This window comes from Pipistrellus kuhlii, unplaced genomic scaffold (genome assembly GCF_014108245.1).
Source record: "Pipistrellus kuhlii isolate mPipKuh1 unplaced genomic scaffold, mPipKuh1.p scaffold_m20_p_8, whole genome shotgun sequence".
Lineage (NCBI taxonomy): Eukaryota > Metazoa > Chordata > Mammalia > Chiroptera > Vespertilionidae > Pipistrellus > Pipistrellus kuhlii.
The window spans coordinates 37,438,229-37,451,850 of NW_023425584.1; the positions used below are offsets into that span (position 1 = coordinate 37,438,229).

Genomic DNA, 13,622 nt, shown 5'->3' on the forward strand with positions numbered 1-13,622 from the left:
AAGCTGTATAAATGACATGTCTATATTATCTCACTTTCTCTTTACTCTTTTCCTCATAATAATAATAACCAGGTTATTAACAGTTACCAACACTACCAGACACTTAGATCACAATAATCTATTTCTTGTTTAGGTTCGTCTCTGTTTTCTCCACATCCCTTAGACTACAATACTATTTCCTAAATGTCTGGGATTTCTATTATCATGCCTGAAACCTTCCTTGAAAGTATTTCAAAGGTGGCATTCATCTCCTTCAGCAACTGAAGTAGCAACAAAATATTAGACAGACGGCCATGCATATTATACTTACCCTGTGAGTAATAAAAATAAATAAAATCCTTGAGTCCTGCGTGAAAGGTAGATTCCAGGTGTCATTTACTTTCTTCACACAAAACACATTAGATGATACAATCTGAGAAAGAGAAAAAATGTAAGAAGCCTGTCAGATCTTTAGAATTTAATAGGCTTTAACTATTCTGAATTAGATGTGAATGTTTTGAGACCATTAAGTTGGATTATTTTTCTTCTTTGTTATATATGAGCTATATTGGATTTTAATTTTAATTTTAAACATGAGGAATTCAAAGTCAGTAAAATTAAACTGAAATCTTATCTGTGGACCAGGCTAGAGTTTTATATACACATATATTAGACCATTATGCTTCATCATGATGTTTTAATTAAGGAGAAAAAAAAGGGGGGATTTGGGAGGAATCTAGAGTGATATATAAATAGAGCAAAAGTTCAATTGAAAGAGAAAAAAGAAAATCGAAAGAAAAGATATTTCTATGAACATGAAAGGCATAGATCTAGAAATTTACTCTATTGTTAAAAGTCAACAGTAATGAGCTAACATTATAAAATTGTCATGAGTCTGATTCAGATGTAACCTCTGTTGTCATCCCAGATAACAATGAAGGAAAAGAAAAAGAAAAAGAAAAAAAGAAAAAAGAAAAAACACCTAGGATTAAAACTGATAAGGAGCAAAGTGATTATTTGTTCATTCATTCAAAAACCATCAATCTAACATCGAAACACAAGGACTGAAGAAGTAAGCTCTCCTCTGCTTGCAAAGAGCTCCAGAGAAATAATAAAATGAAATGTGGGCCATGCTGAAATGCAAACATTATATCGACAATCCTTGGGCTAGAAGGTGGCAATGAGCAGTCACCAAAACTACCTAATTTTCCCAAGAATCCTCAACTATTCCTTCTAAAATTAATGGTGTCAAATCATTAGACATAAAACCCTCCTTTTGCATATATACATATATATATATATATATATATATATATATATATATATATATATATATATATTAGAGGCCCAATGTATGAAAATTTGTGCAAAAGTAGGTCTTCCCCCAGCTGCCGGCACTGGCTTCCCTCTGGCACCTGGGACCCAGACGGCTTCCCTCCGCTGGCCACTGGGAGACGTCCAGTCTAATTAGCATATTACCCTTTTATTATTATAGATAGATGATAGATAGATGATAGATAGATAGATAGATGATTGATAGGTGATAGATAGATAGATGATAGATAGATGATTGATAGATGATAGATAGATAGATATAGATAGATGATTGATAGATGATAGATAGATAGATAGATAGATAGATGATTGATAGATGATAGATAGATAGATAGATGATAGATAGATGATTGATAGATGATAGATATAGATGATAGATAGATAGATAGATGATTGATAGGTGATAGATAGATAGATGATAGATAGATGATTGATAGATGATAGATAGATAGATATAGATAGATGATTGATAGATGATAGATAGATAGATAGATGATTGATAGATGATAGATAGATAGATAGATAGATGATAGATAGATAGATGATTTATAGATGATAGATATAGATGATAGATAGATAGATGATTGATAGATGATAGATAGATAGATGATAGATAGATAGATAGATAGATAGATAGATAGATGATTGATAGATGATAGATAGATATAGATGATAGATAGATAGATGATTGATAGATGATAGATAGATAGATGATTGATAGATGATAGATAGATGATAGATGATAGATAGATAGATAGATAGATAGAGATTATTGATTTAAGAGAGGAAGAGACAGGGAGAGAGAGATAGAAACATCAATGGTGAAAGAGAATCACTGATCGGCTGTCTCCTACACATTCCCTACTGGGGATCGAGCCCACAGTCTGGACATGTACACCTGATCAGAATCAAACCCAGGACCCTTCAGTCCCCAGGCCGATGCTCAATCCACTGAACCCAACCAGCTAGGGCCTCTCCTTTTGCTTCATACCCATTATAACTCAATCACTAAAGAGACAGTATCATTAGAAAACAGACCTTGTTTTAATGCCCAAGGATTCACTGCCACAAGGGTAAATAGCTAATACCCAGAATTGTTGACCTTAAGTCGATTTTATTCCTGTCAGTAACATTTTATTGACCACCTACTATGTACTAGTGAAATCCCTTAGCTGTTTATGCTCCTAAAAAACCTTATTGGAGCATTCACAGGATAGGAACCAAAGACCTTATGAAAAATTAAATCAGGAAGACCTACTTACAGCACCATCTATAATATGAAAATGCTGTTTTACCTTTTTCTAACATTACCATGGTTGTCTCACTCTTGGCAAAAATTTGGAGCATTGTCATCCCCCACCTATCCACTTGCTTATAATCTCAAAAACAAAGTCTTTATTAATTAAGGACTTCCCAACATTCATTTAAGATACACTTTCACTGAATAGCACATAGTATTATTTAACATAAAACACCAAGTGGCAATGCCTTAGGGGCAAAAATAAAATAATAAATTTTTACAACTTACAGGCCGCCTGTGTTTATCAGGCATGTGTCATAAGGCTAGTCCAAACTGAGACATGCTTTAAGTGTAAAATACCCCCCACATTTCAAATGCTTAATATGAAAAAAAGAATGCAAACAATATCATCGATAATTTTTAGGTTTATTGTAAGTTGAAATGATATTTTTGACATATTGAGTTAAACAAAACATTGTTAAAATTAATTTCATCTATTTATTTTTAGTATTTTTTACGTAACTACCAGAAAATTCAAAATTATACACGTGGCTTGCATTATTGTTCTATTGGAAAGCCCTGTACAGAGAGGACCAGGCAGAAGAATGTAGGTCCATGCTATGAGAGACACCTGGCATTGGCCAGGGACTGCAACAATTTTAATTTTGAAGCTTACTGTTGCCTGCCATTCCTGGATCCTTGGTCAAATATACTTTCGTTGATAAAAAATATATATTATAAAATTACAAATCATAAATTTCTGGTATATGCCCTAGTTCATAGTAAGGGAGAAAATCGGTTAAAGACCTATCCACAATTAAAAGTGGAGAAACAGAATAAAGAACCTGCTCTGAATTAACCCCTTGGGTTTAGACAGTCGGTCATTAGCAAGTCAATATTTCATGCCTAATTTTATACATATTATATAGTATAACAGTAACTCATGTTGGTAGCTGAGGTTTAAATCAACTCTTTCTTAAACCATATTCCAAGGGTATTGGTAGCAATGAGTCAATCTGTTCTCTCAGCTGTACATCATATAGACTAAGAGTGCACAGTGAACTCTTCTGTGGTTTTTACATGACGATTTTTACTAAATTTGTCTTCCTTGCTGCAACACCCTAAATTAAACAAAATAAGATGATGAATTTTGTTTTCTGGATTAAATTAAAACTTCTAAATTAAGTTGTAATATAAAAATAAAACTACAGAAAAAGCTGACTCTATCCAAAATACAGTATCAGAGAATCTGCCCAAAGTCTAGCTAGATGATATCAGAGGATACAAATGGCTGGTTCCCATGAATAGACCACTAAAAAATTTTTATAGTTTTGAATTAGTTGCCAACTTTTAAAAATAATGCAAATTTACATTAAAATCATGCTTCTCATTTGTCTAGGAAAGCAGAATCAGAAGGATTGCTATCAACTGACAATGCACCCTTTGGCTCATCTGAGATCCCGCTACTTCCCACTGACTCCCACTTCATTTTTCTTACTCACTGTTCCCTATGTGCATTTGAGTTTGCAATCCTTGAGCAAGGAAATTTTTGGTAAGTGCATAATAACTATTTATGTCAACATTATAGGATGACCAGCATTACCCAGGTCATATAAACTATTACCTGGGACACATAAACTATTAACCAGGACGCATTACCCAAAACATTGTTACCCAGGACACTATTACCCATGACACATTATCCATAAACTACTACCCATGACACATTACCCCGGATACATAAACTCATGCCAGTTCTTCAATATAAATAATCACACATTCACACACACACACACACACACACACACACACACACACAAAATTAAGGTACACATTTTGTTAAGGTGGCTGGTTCATAGAAGCACCACCATTGAAACAAGGATTTGAGTACAAGTTATATACTTGAGTTATGTAAATGATCCCAGCAAACAACAAAAGTAAGTCAGTAAGACAGAAAGAGACATTAATATAAAGGATTGATGTGCAGGATAACACCCTTCATTCAAAAGGCTCTGGTCTAAAATATGGGTCAAGTTGAGAATGTGAGTGAAGGACTGAATTTTTCCTGTGGCAGTAGTTAACATTATTCCTGTGCTACCCCATAGTTTGTCAATCTGCCCGTTTGTCTGTTTTATTATACAGGTTAGCAGTGTCTTGCTGGCTGTCCATCTACCTCACTCCTATGAACAGCATGGCATACTAGCTATTTCCACAGATCCCTAAGGGTCAGGTCTCCTGGTTGCCACCCTAGCCTTCTTGCCAACTGGGCCATCATGGTATTTATGCCCACCTTGCCTCTGACAGTTAAGTGTCAGAACCTGGCTTTGCCATTCTAGAATCCAATCACCTTCACTACTATTAGAGTGCTCAGTCCCACAGTAGTATCTCTTATCAGCCCTAGTCTACACTGTTCCCCACCTTCCCCCACTAACATTCCTCATCATTGAGAGATTCCCCAGAGAAAACTCCAGGCAAAGCAAGTTTCACCTAAATTCTTACCCCTCTTCGTCCTGTGCCCAATTTAAAAATCACTTCTATGGAAAACCATACTTCGGACTGATAATAATAACTTTAGTTAATTATGTAATATATTGATAGATAGATATATTCATCACAAAAAAAATTAAACATAAATAAACATATACCATAACTATTAAGCACTTCCTATCTACCAGGCACCGAATGCTGAATTGGGATCATGTCACTTAATCCTCACTATAACCACTGCAAAAGACAATATTTTTATCTCCATTTTAGTGACAAGAAAACTGAGCCTTAACAGGTTAGGATTGGGATTCAGTGGTTGGGAAACTGAGTTTCATAGGTTGAACAAATATATTGGTGAAGGGAGTGAAATGTGGAAGAGAGGAGATGGATAACATGGGAAGAAAAGGCAGGAAGAGTTGGGGGGGGGAGGTGCAGATCCACTCCATTCTCCACTCTGGGAAAGCTCTCCTGCAGCTTCCAAATCAAGAGCTGCTGTGCATCCCCTCTCACCACCTCGACCTCAAGCTCTGCCCGTGACACGAGGGAAACACGTGCACATTTCACACTCGTAACCAAGTCCAGTTGAGTGGGTAAGCATCAGATGGTTCTGTGAAAGAGACCAGAGCCATCGCTGCCTTTGCTCTTTCTCAGCTTAGACAATGCACCTTCAGGCCTTACCTCTGAGCCCCATGTCCCTGGCTCTCAGACTAAACATGCTGATTGCCAATAAAAACAAACATCTTTACTGACAACCAAGTTCTGCCTGGATAATTTGTGTTTAAAATAGAAAACTACAAAGCATACTCTGTCCCTAAAGGAATTTGCTCCTATTCTGCCGTTTCTTCATGCCGAGGAGAGAATCTGGTGATATGTGAAATAGCTAGTTGTGCTCTGGCTCAAGTGTACCAGTGGGGTAACTGCATGGATAAATTTAGGGACAAAGAAAAATCTTGAAAGGAGAAGAATCAAAAGTTAAAATCCTGTTTCAACTCTACACTGATCAGTCTTAAAAAAAAAAAAAAAAAACTGCTAGAGAACGAGCATGTTGTCACTCTCTAGACATGTGGCTCTGAAATTACTAACAGATACCAAATTCCAAGCTTGATCTCGTTTCTTGTCTGGCTTTGCTTTTAAGTCTATACATTGATGCTGAGGATTCAAGCTGCTTCCCCAGCTCATAACAAGCCCCTTTCAGAGACGGGTTCCCCATGCTCCTGCTGCCTGTATCAATGAGGAGCATAAGTTTCGAATCAAACTTCAAAAGAATAATTTTCTTGGGACATTATCCTGTAATGGGTTTCTAATACAGTCTTCATTGGGGGTTTCATCTCTCTATAGAAAGTGATCTAGTGAAAGAAAACATATAGAGTCCTGGAGAAAAGAGGCCAAAGGAGCCTAAATTGGAGCTAGATTTGGTATTTCCCTCATGCTGGATTGGGGCTGGGAGGTGGGGACGGACAGCTGAATACCGGTGGTGTTGCTATACATATGGGTCTGATTCCAAAGGCACAAGTTTAATCTTACTCACCTTTGGAAAACTGAGCTTTAGACTTAGGTTCCCTGACGTATGAGGCCATGACCCCGTTCAGTCTGATCCCACATGGTACATGCAACATGATCCCCCTGGAAATACTTCAAAACCACAATTGATTGGAATTCTCAAGGAAGGAGATGTTCTAGGTCATTGGGTTTTTCTGGTCAAGTCACAATTCCATAGAAAAAATCCTTTCTATTTCAACCCTCAGGATCAAAAAATGTTTATAAAGGCATTTGTCTATTTTCCTTATTAACTGCAGAACAGAAAATATAATTCCATCTCTATTTGATGATCAGATACTTATGGTCCCTAAGATCATACTTTCGGGATCAGCTACTTTGGTGCTATTAAGAAGTAAAAGCAGGTAGGGAACCAAGATAACAACATAGGTAAATGCCTGTACTCGCCACCTCCCACAACCACATCAAAATTACAACTAAAATATAGAACCACCACCAATCCAGAACTGCTGGAAAGCTGTCTGAATGGAAGTGCTACCACTAGAAAAATAAGCAAGAAAGCACACTGAGACTGGTAGGAGGTAAAGAGGTGTAGACCAGTCTGGTCCTCTCCCACCTGTGCAGCTTTTGTAATCAGGAGAGAGATCTTCTCTGGGGAGGCCACCTTTGAGGAGCAAGGAGTCCCAGCCCCACACCAGAAGCCCATCTCAAGATCCCAGAGCTGGGAAAAGAAGTTCCCATAACCACAGGCTGTGAAAACCACCAGTGCAGACAGGGGCTCAGTGACCAGGGGCTGCTGGAGATCCAGCTGTTCCTCTTAAAAGGCCAGCACCATGAACTGAACTTACAAAGTCCCACTTCCTCTGAGCTCCAGAACCAAGGTGAGGCTCTAGGGGACACATTTGTCTGGCATTGGGACAGGAACTTGGGGGCACTTTTCTCCCAGATGGAGGTACTTGCAGGGATCTACTGTGCTGAGACCTCCCTGGTCACAGGCCTGACTGGCAGCCATTTCTGTTTGCTCCACCCTGGTAATTCCCTAAGACCCCACCTCATCTAATATACAGCCCCACCCAAACTTACTGTAGCAGCTTTTGCACAAGAATAGCCTGTCATTGCTCGAGCTAAAGTCTCTCAAATAAGCTGCAGCTAGGTCAGGGAGCCCCAAACCTATAATGAAAAGCCCAAGACCTGGCATCAGAACCATCACCATCATACCTTGAGGTCAGGGAGCCCCAAACCTATAATGAAAGTCCCAAGACCTGGCATCAGAACCATCACCAGCATACCTTGCTTCATAGCTGGGCCTCGTCTGGGCACTTCCAAACCCAATACAAAGAGGAGGAATCTGAAGATCTCTCTGTAGCTCCTGCTGGGCGGCCCCAGGAAGTGGCTGACTTTGTACCTTCTGGGAGACCCAAGAGCCAATGTACCCAGTGATCAGTCCCAGACCATACCAAATTACTACTCTACACATCCATAAGTGACATACTCAAGGGGCTGGAGGTCAATTTCTCCCAGTGACACAAACAGCAATCAAGTCTCAACTACAACAAGACCATGCTCAGGTGACTGGGGAGGCTGAGCCACTAGGATACCTACACAAAGGCTCTCTACCAACTCAAAGTGGCATAATAGCTCTACCCAATACGTAGAAACAAGCACAGGGAAGCAGTCAAACTGCAGAGACAAAGAAACATGTCATATAGAGTTCAAAACCACAGTTATAAGGTTACTCAATAATCTTCTGAAAACCTCCAAGTGACTTAGTAAGACTTTCAAAGATCTTAGTGATAATGCCAAACACCTGGAAAAGGACCAGTCAGAAATTAAGATACACTGACTGAAATAAAGAATGATATACAGGGATTCAACAGTAGAGTAGAGGATTTGGGGAATCAAATCAACAATTTGAAATATGAGGAAGAAAAAACACCCAACTAGAAGAGCAAAAAGAAAAAAGGATCCAAAAATATGAAGATAGTATAAGGAGCCTCTGGGACAACTTCAAGTGTACCAACCATTTGCATCATAGGGATGCCAGAAGAAGAGAGAGAGAGCAAGATATTAAAAACCTTTTTGAATAAATAATGTCAGAAAACTTCCCCTACCTGGTGAAAGGAATAGATTTAAAAGCCCAGGGAGCACAGAGAGTCCCAATCAAGAGGAATCCAATGAGGACCACATCATAATTAAAATGCCAAGGGCTAAAGACAAAGAGAGAATCTTAAAAGACAGTAAGAGAAAAGCAGTTAGTTACCTACAAGGGAATGCCCATACAACTGTCAGCTGATTTCTCAACAGAATCTATGCAGGCCAGAAGGGAGTGGCAATAAATATTCAAAGTGATGAATAGCAAGGACCTACAACCAAGATTACTCTACCCAGCAAAACTATCATTTAGAATTGAAGGTCACAGACATGAAAAAGCTAAAGGAGTTCATCATCACCAAACCAGTAGTATATGAAAAGTTGAAGAGTATTCTTTAAGAAGAGGAAGAAGAGATAAAGATAAAAAATATTAACAACAAAATGGCAACAAATACATACTATCAGCAATTGAATCTTAAAATCAAAATAAATGAATAAGAAATGAACAGAATAAATTGCTGAATAAAATAAAATAAAAGGCATGAAAATGGAACAGATTGATGATTCTCAGACAGAAAGGGGGGGCAGAAAGAGGTTAAACAAAAATCTTATATGCATATATGCATTACCTATGGACATAAGTAATAGGGTGGCAAAAGCCTAAGGCAGGGCAGGAACTGGGAAGAGGGGGAGCTATGGGGGAGGGGGGGAAAGAACATCTGTAATACTCTCAACAATAAATATTTAAAAAGTAAATAAAAATAAAACTTTAAAAAAAGAAATAGAGGCAGAGCTTCCCTGACATCAGGTTATAGTTTATGAGGGTTTCACATAAAGTCATCATCAATAGGCATTTATTGTCCTTTCACCTATTTATCAAATTACAGGGTTAAAAAAACTAATAATGGGTGATTCTGATTATTTAAGAATTTGAATATTTATATTATCTTGCATAGCCTTTCAGGGGGAGGGGGGGAAATCTTTTATTTTGACCTGAGAAAGAGCCCATTTCTAACTAGACCCATGGTTCACATAGATATCACGAAACCTATTAAAAAAATAAAGTGAAATAATATAAATTCAATTGAAAGCAACCTACAGTTATACTTCCAGACCTAAGTTGCTGTTGTTTTGGTAAAATGAGACCGCTATGATACAGTGGGAGTACTGTTTAAATTGAAAAGCCTTCAAAGGTTATTTCTGCTTCAGTTCAAAAGGCAAAGACCTCTCAGTAATCTCAGGAGAAAGTTTTTGTACTCAAATCCTCCTGAGTGGCGTAGCTCTGGAGCAATGACAGATACATCAGCCAAAGTCACGCGCACTAAGACCAAGAATGAGCAGCAAAACTAACCACAGCAATGGGGAATTTGAGTGCCAGCAGGCACAGAAGAATCTTAGCTGGCAGTTTCTTATGCCCCTGTTCTCCAAAGGTTGTGTTTTTCCTGGCAAGAGAGGAGGCGGGAGGTGCATTTCCTAACTTGACAACGGTCTCGTGCTTTCTGAGTAAGAAGAGCACTAATGAACACAGAGCACCTCTCTCCTTTCCATCATCTTCTTGTTTGCCAGCATCCCAGTGTTTATGGCTTCTCATGTTTGTAACAAATACCCTCCCCATGACCAATGCTAAGTTGACCTATCCCTCACTGATGACCATCCAGAGTTTGATGCCAGGCAGCAAGGCCTGGGATGGAGAGGAGAGATGGAAAACTGCCCAGGAAAGGAAGGAGAGGAGATGAAGGGTAGACACAATGGATCCATGTCAACAGTACTAAACCTAAGCACATCTGTCTGCCTATTTTTAGTAAAACTTTGCCACGTACAAGACCAAAAAGCAAACAAACAAACAAAAATGTGTCTCCAATTGATTCTGCCCATATGCTACCCACAATGCAGTCTTTAAGAAACACCTGCCTATTTGTCTGGATGATACAAGACTATGCAGGTAACATTAGCTCAGGTGGTCGGAGTGGCATCCCAATATGTCAAGGTTGCGGGTTCAATCTCGTCAGGGCCCAAACAAGAATCAACCAATGAGTGCATAAAGAAGTGGAACAACAAATCAATGTCTCTATTTTATACACACCTTCCTCTCTCAAAAAAAAAAATTAAGAGTAAGATGAATAGTAAAATTTTATTTTACTGTTTCCGTGTGAACCCACCAAGACCTAAACTTTCAGCAGGTCAACAAAATGATCCTCATATCTAAAGCTGGATCTCTCTTTTATTTCCAGCTCTCCTGCAAGGAGTCCAGTACTTTGGACTTTATCAACAGAACCTTGGAAGGACAAGGAACAAGGAGCTGCAGCCAGGAGAAGAATGCAGGGCTTCGGACACATTGTGTATAAACAGTGCTGCTTAAACCACTAAGATTTCCATTCCATTGATCCTAATTTATTTCAGATTGCTCAATGGGGCTGCTAATCAAAGCCAGCAAATACACACCAAGACAAGCCAAAGGGGGAAATGACCTCCCTTTACCCATGTCAGCTGTCAAGAGGGTGGTAAATAGTCAGAATGAATAAACACATCACTGCTGATGCTTTAATTCTATAATTAGAAAAATATTCGGTTAAAATGCCAGACCCAAATTTGTAGAGTATTTGTGAAGTACAGTCCGAAAATCAGTTTCAGATATTAATAGCCAGATCCCTGTGTTAAGTGGAACACTGCTTTTGACCCATTTTTTAAATATTTGCTTAGTCAGAAAGGGCTAAATGAAGGGTCTGGAAGAGTAGAAGACTTCTTAGGAATAAAGAATAGCTATTTTTTAACAATAGACTTGAAATACAAAGATGAGCACAAAAATCAGTTCACCTAAAAAGTGAAGATTGATACTTTTTCAAGCTGTTATAAACTTTAAGTTTACAATTTAACTGTAGGTTTAAACTACACATAAAGAACAACAGATCCACACTTCTGTCCTAATTTATGGAAAAAATCAGAATAGTTAAGGCTAAAGAAAAGAACCTTTTTTACTAATGACCTGGATATATTTTAAACATAATCCTAAGTGAAATTTTTAAATGTAATAAGTAGAATAAGATCTATAGCAGGATATCATTTATGTAATTGTAAAATACATGTACACAAAACGACAAGAAGCATTTAATAAGAGTGTACACCGAAATCAAAGAACACAGTGCATGCATTAGAATAACTATCTGTGCGAGTGAGGGAGGCAGTAAGAATGGAGAATAGAGACAGAGAGATAACACATTAACAAAGAACAGAGGATGGGGGCGGGGGGACCCAGCGATATTAAATGGTTACAAGCAGAGTGTTCATGTGATCTTCCTAGGTCTCGGGCTCTCACCGTCTGCAGTAACCCACTTCACTGTGAAGCCTAGGCTACTCCTCCTTCACTTCGCCTCCAGCTGCTCTTTGCAATTCTGGCACAGCATTCAAAGAGCACCTGGCCCAGGGCTCCATCCTGAAAAAAAAAAAAAAAAGTGCTGGAGGCCCTTGAGAACCTCATTGGTGAGGCCTGCTGGGACATCAGCTCGAGCAGCCTGAGCAGGAACGCGTCAAACGTCTCTTTGGTGTTTCAGTGTGAACTTTGTCAACAGAACCTTGGAAGGACAAGGGACAAGGAGATCACTCTGCGGTCTGAGGGCTTCCACATGTACCGCTGGGACAGCAACCTGGCCATGGGTGTGAAGCTCCAAGATACTAACATCAGCTGGCAAGGAAGACATCATTACCCCAAGGGCTGAAGATCATGCGGACACATTGGCACTAGTACCTGAAGCTCCAAACCAAGCAAAGGTTTCAGACTATGAAGTGAAGTAAGTTAATGGATTTTGATGTTGAACGACTTTAAATTCCAGAACAGGAGTATAGCTGTGTAGGAAAGATGCCTTCTGGTGAAATTGCAGTATATGCCTGATCTCAGTCATATTGGATATGTTGTTGTCATTTCCTGTGCAAAACATGGAGTGAAATTCTCTACCAGTGGGGAACTTCGAATGGAAATATTAAGTCTAATGTTGGTAAAGAAGATGAAGCTGTTGCCACAGAGATGAATGAGCCAGTTCAGCTAACTTTTGGACCGAAATACCTGAACCTCTTTACAAAAGCTACTCCACTCTCGCCCATAGTAACACTCAGTGTGTCTGCAGATGTACCCCTTGTTGTAGAGTATAAAATTTCTGATACGGGACATTTAAAGTGCTATCTGGTTCCCAAGATCGAGGATGAAGGCGTTTTTAAAATCCAAGAAAACAAAACTGAGCTCTTTGAGAACTGCATCTGAGATTTCCACATGCTTTTAAAAGTCTCTTTTGTCACCAAATTTGTGCCTGAGTATGTATGGAGATAATGTTTTCTGTAAATAACCTATTTTTCATTTTCTATAAGTCAAAGCATAGTTTCAAGTCAAATCTGGTGTTATTAACCTGGAACTTCTGCCTTATCTAGAAATAGTTTTTTAGGATTTTTATAACAAAGGTTTTGACTACTAGTGCAGTTTCAATAATTGTTGGATTTTTCTTACAATTTAAATAGAAGTGGTTTGAATTTCAGATATTAAAAAAACAAAAACTTTGCATGGATCAATGATGGCACTGTGCTATGAGCTAGAAAATTTAATTATATAAGCTTTATGTACCAGAGTCCAAAAATTATAGTCACAGTCAATAAAGCTTATATGTAAATATAATTTAAAAAAAAGTTAAGAAAAAAAAGAGATGCTAAGATAGTTAAACATGAAATGTAATTATTACTATGCCTGTGATTCAGGACCCTAAAAAATTTGTTAGGAAAACAATCAAAGATAAATGCTCTTTTTTCTTCATTTCTCTCATTGATTTTAATCTTAAAATGAGAGACTAAAACCAAATCTGAGCTTTGATCTCCTTTTGTGCAAGACCATTCCTAGGTGTATGTGGAAAAAAGGGTACAGATTTTAAATACGATGAACATCAAAACTTGATGATGAATTAGATATGAAGTAAAATGTGAGGTCAAGGAATATACTCAGTTGACTTGGGGAAAT

At 38.2% G+C, this 13,622-nt stretch overlaps 1 pseudogene; it reads left to right on the forward strand.

Moving 5' to 3' along the window:
• The window catches only part of LOC118711285, a 125,747-nt pseudogene extending 112,782 nt beyond the window's left edge, over positions 1 to 12,965 (forward strand).
• Positions 12,966 to 13,622: the final 657 nt, after the last annotated feature.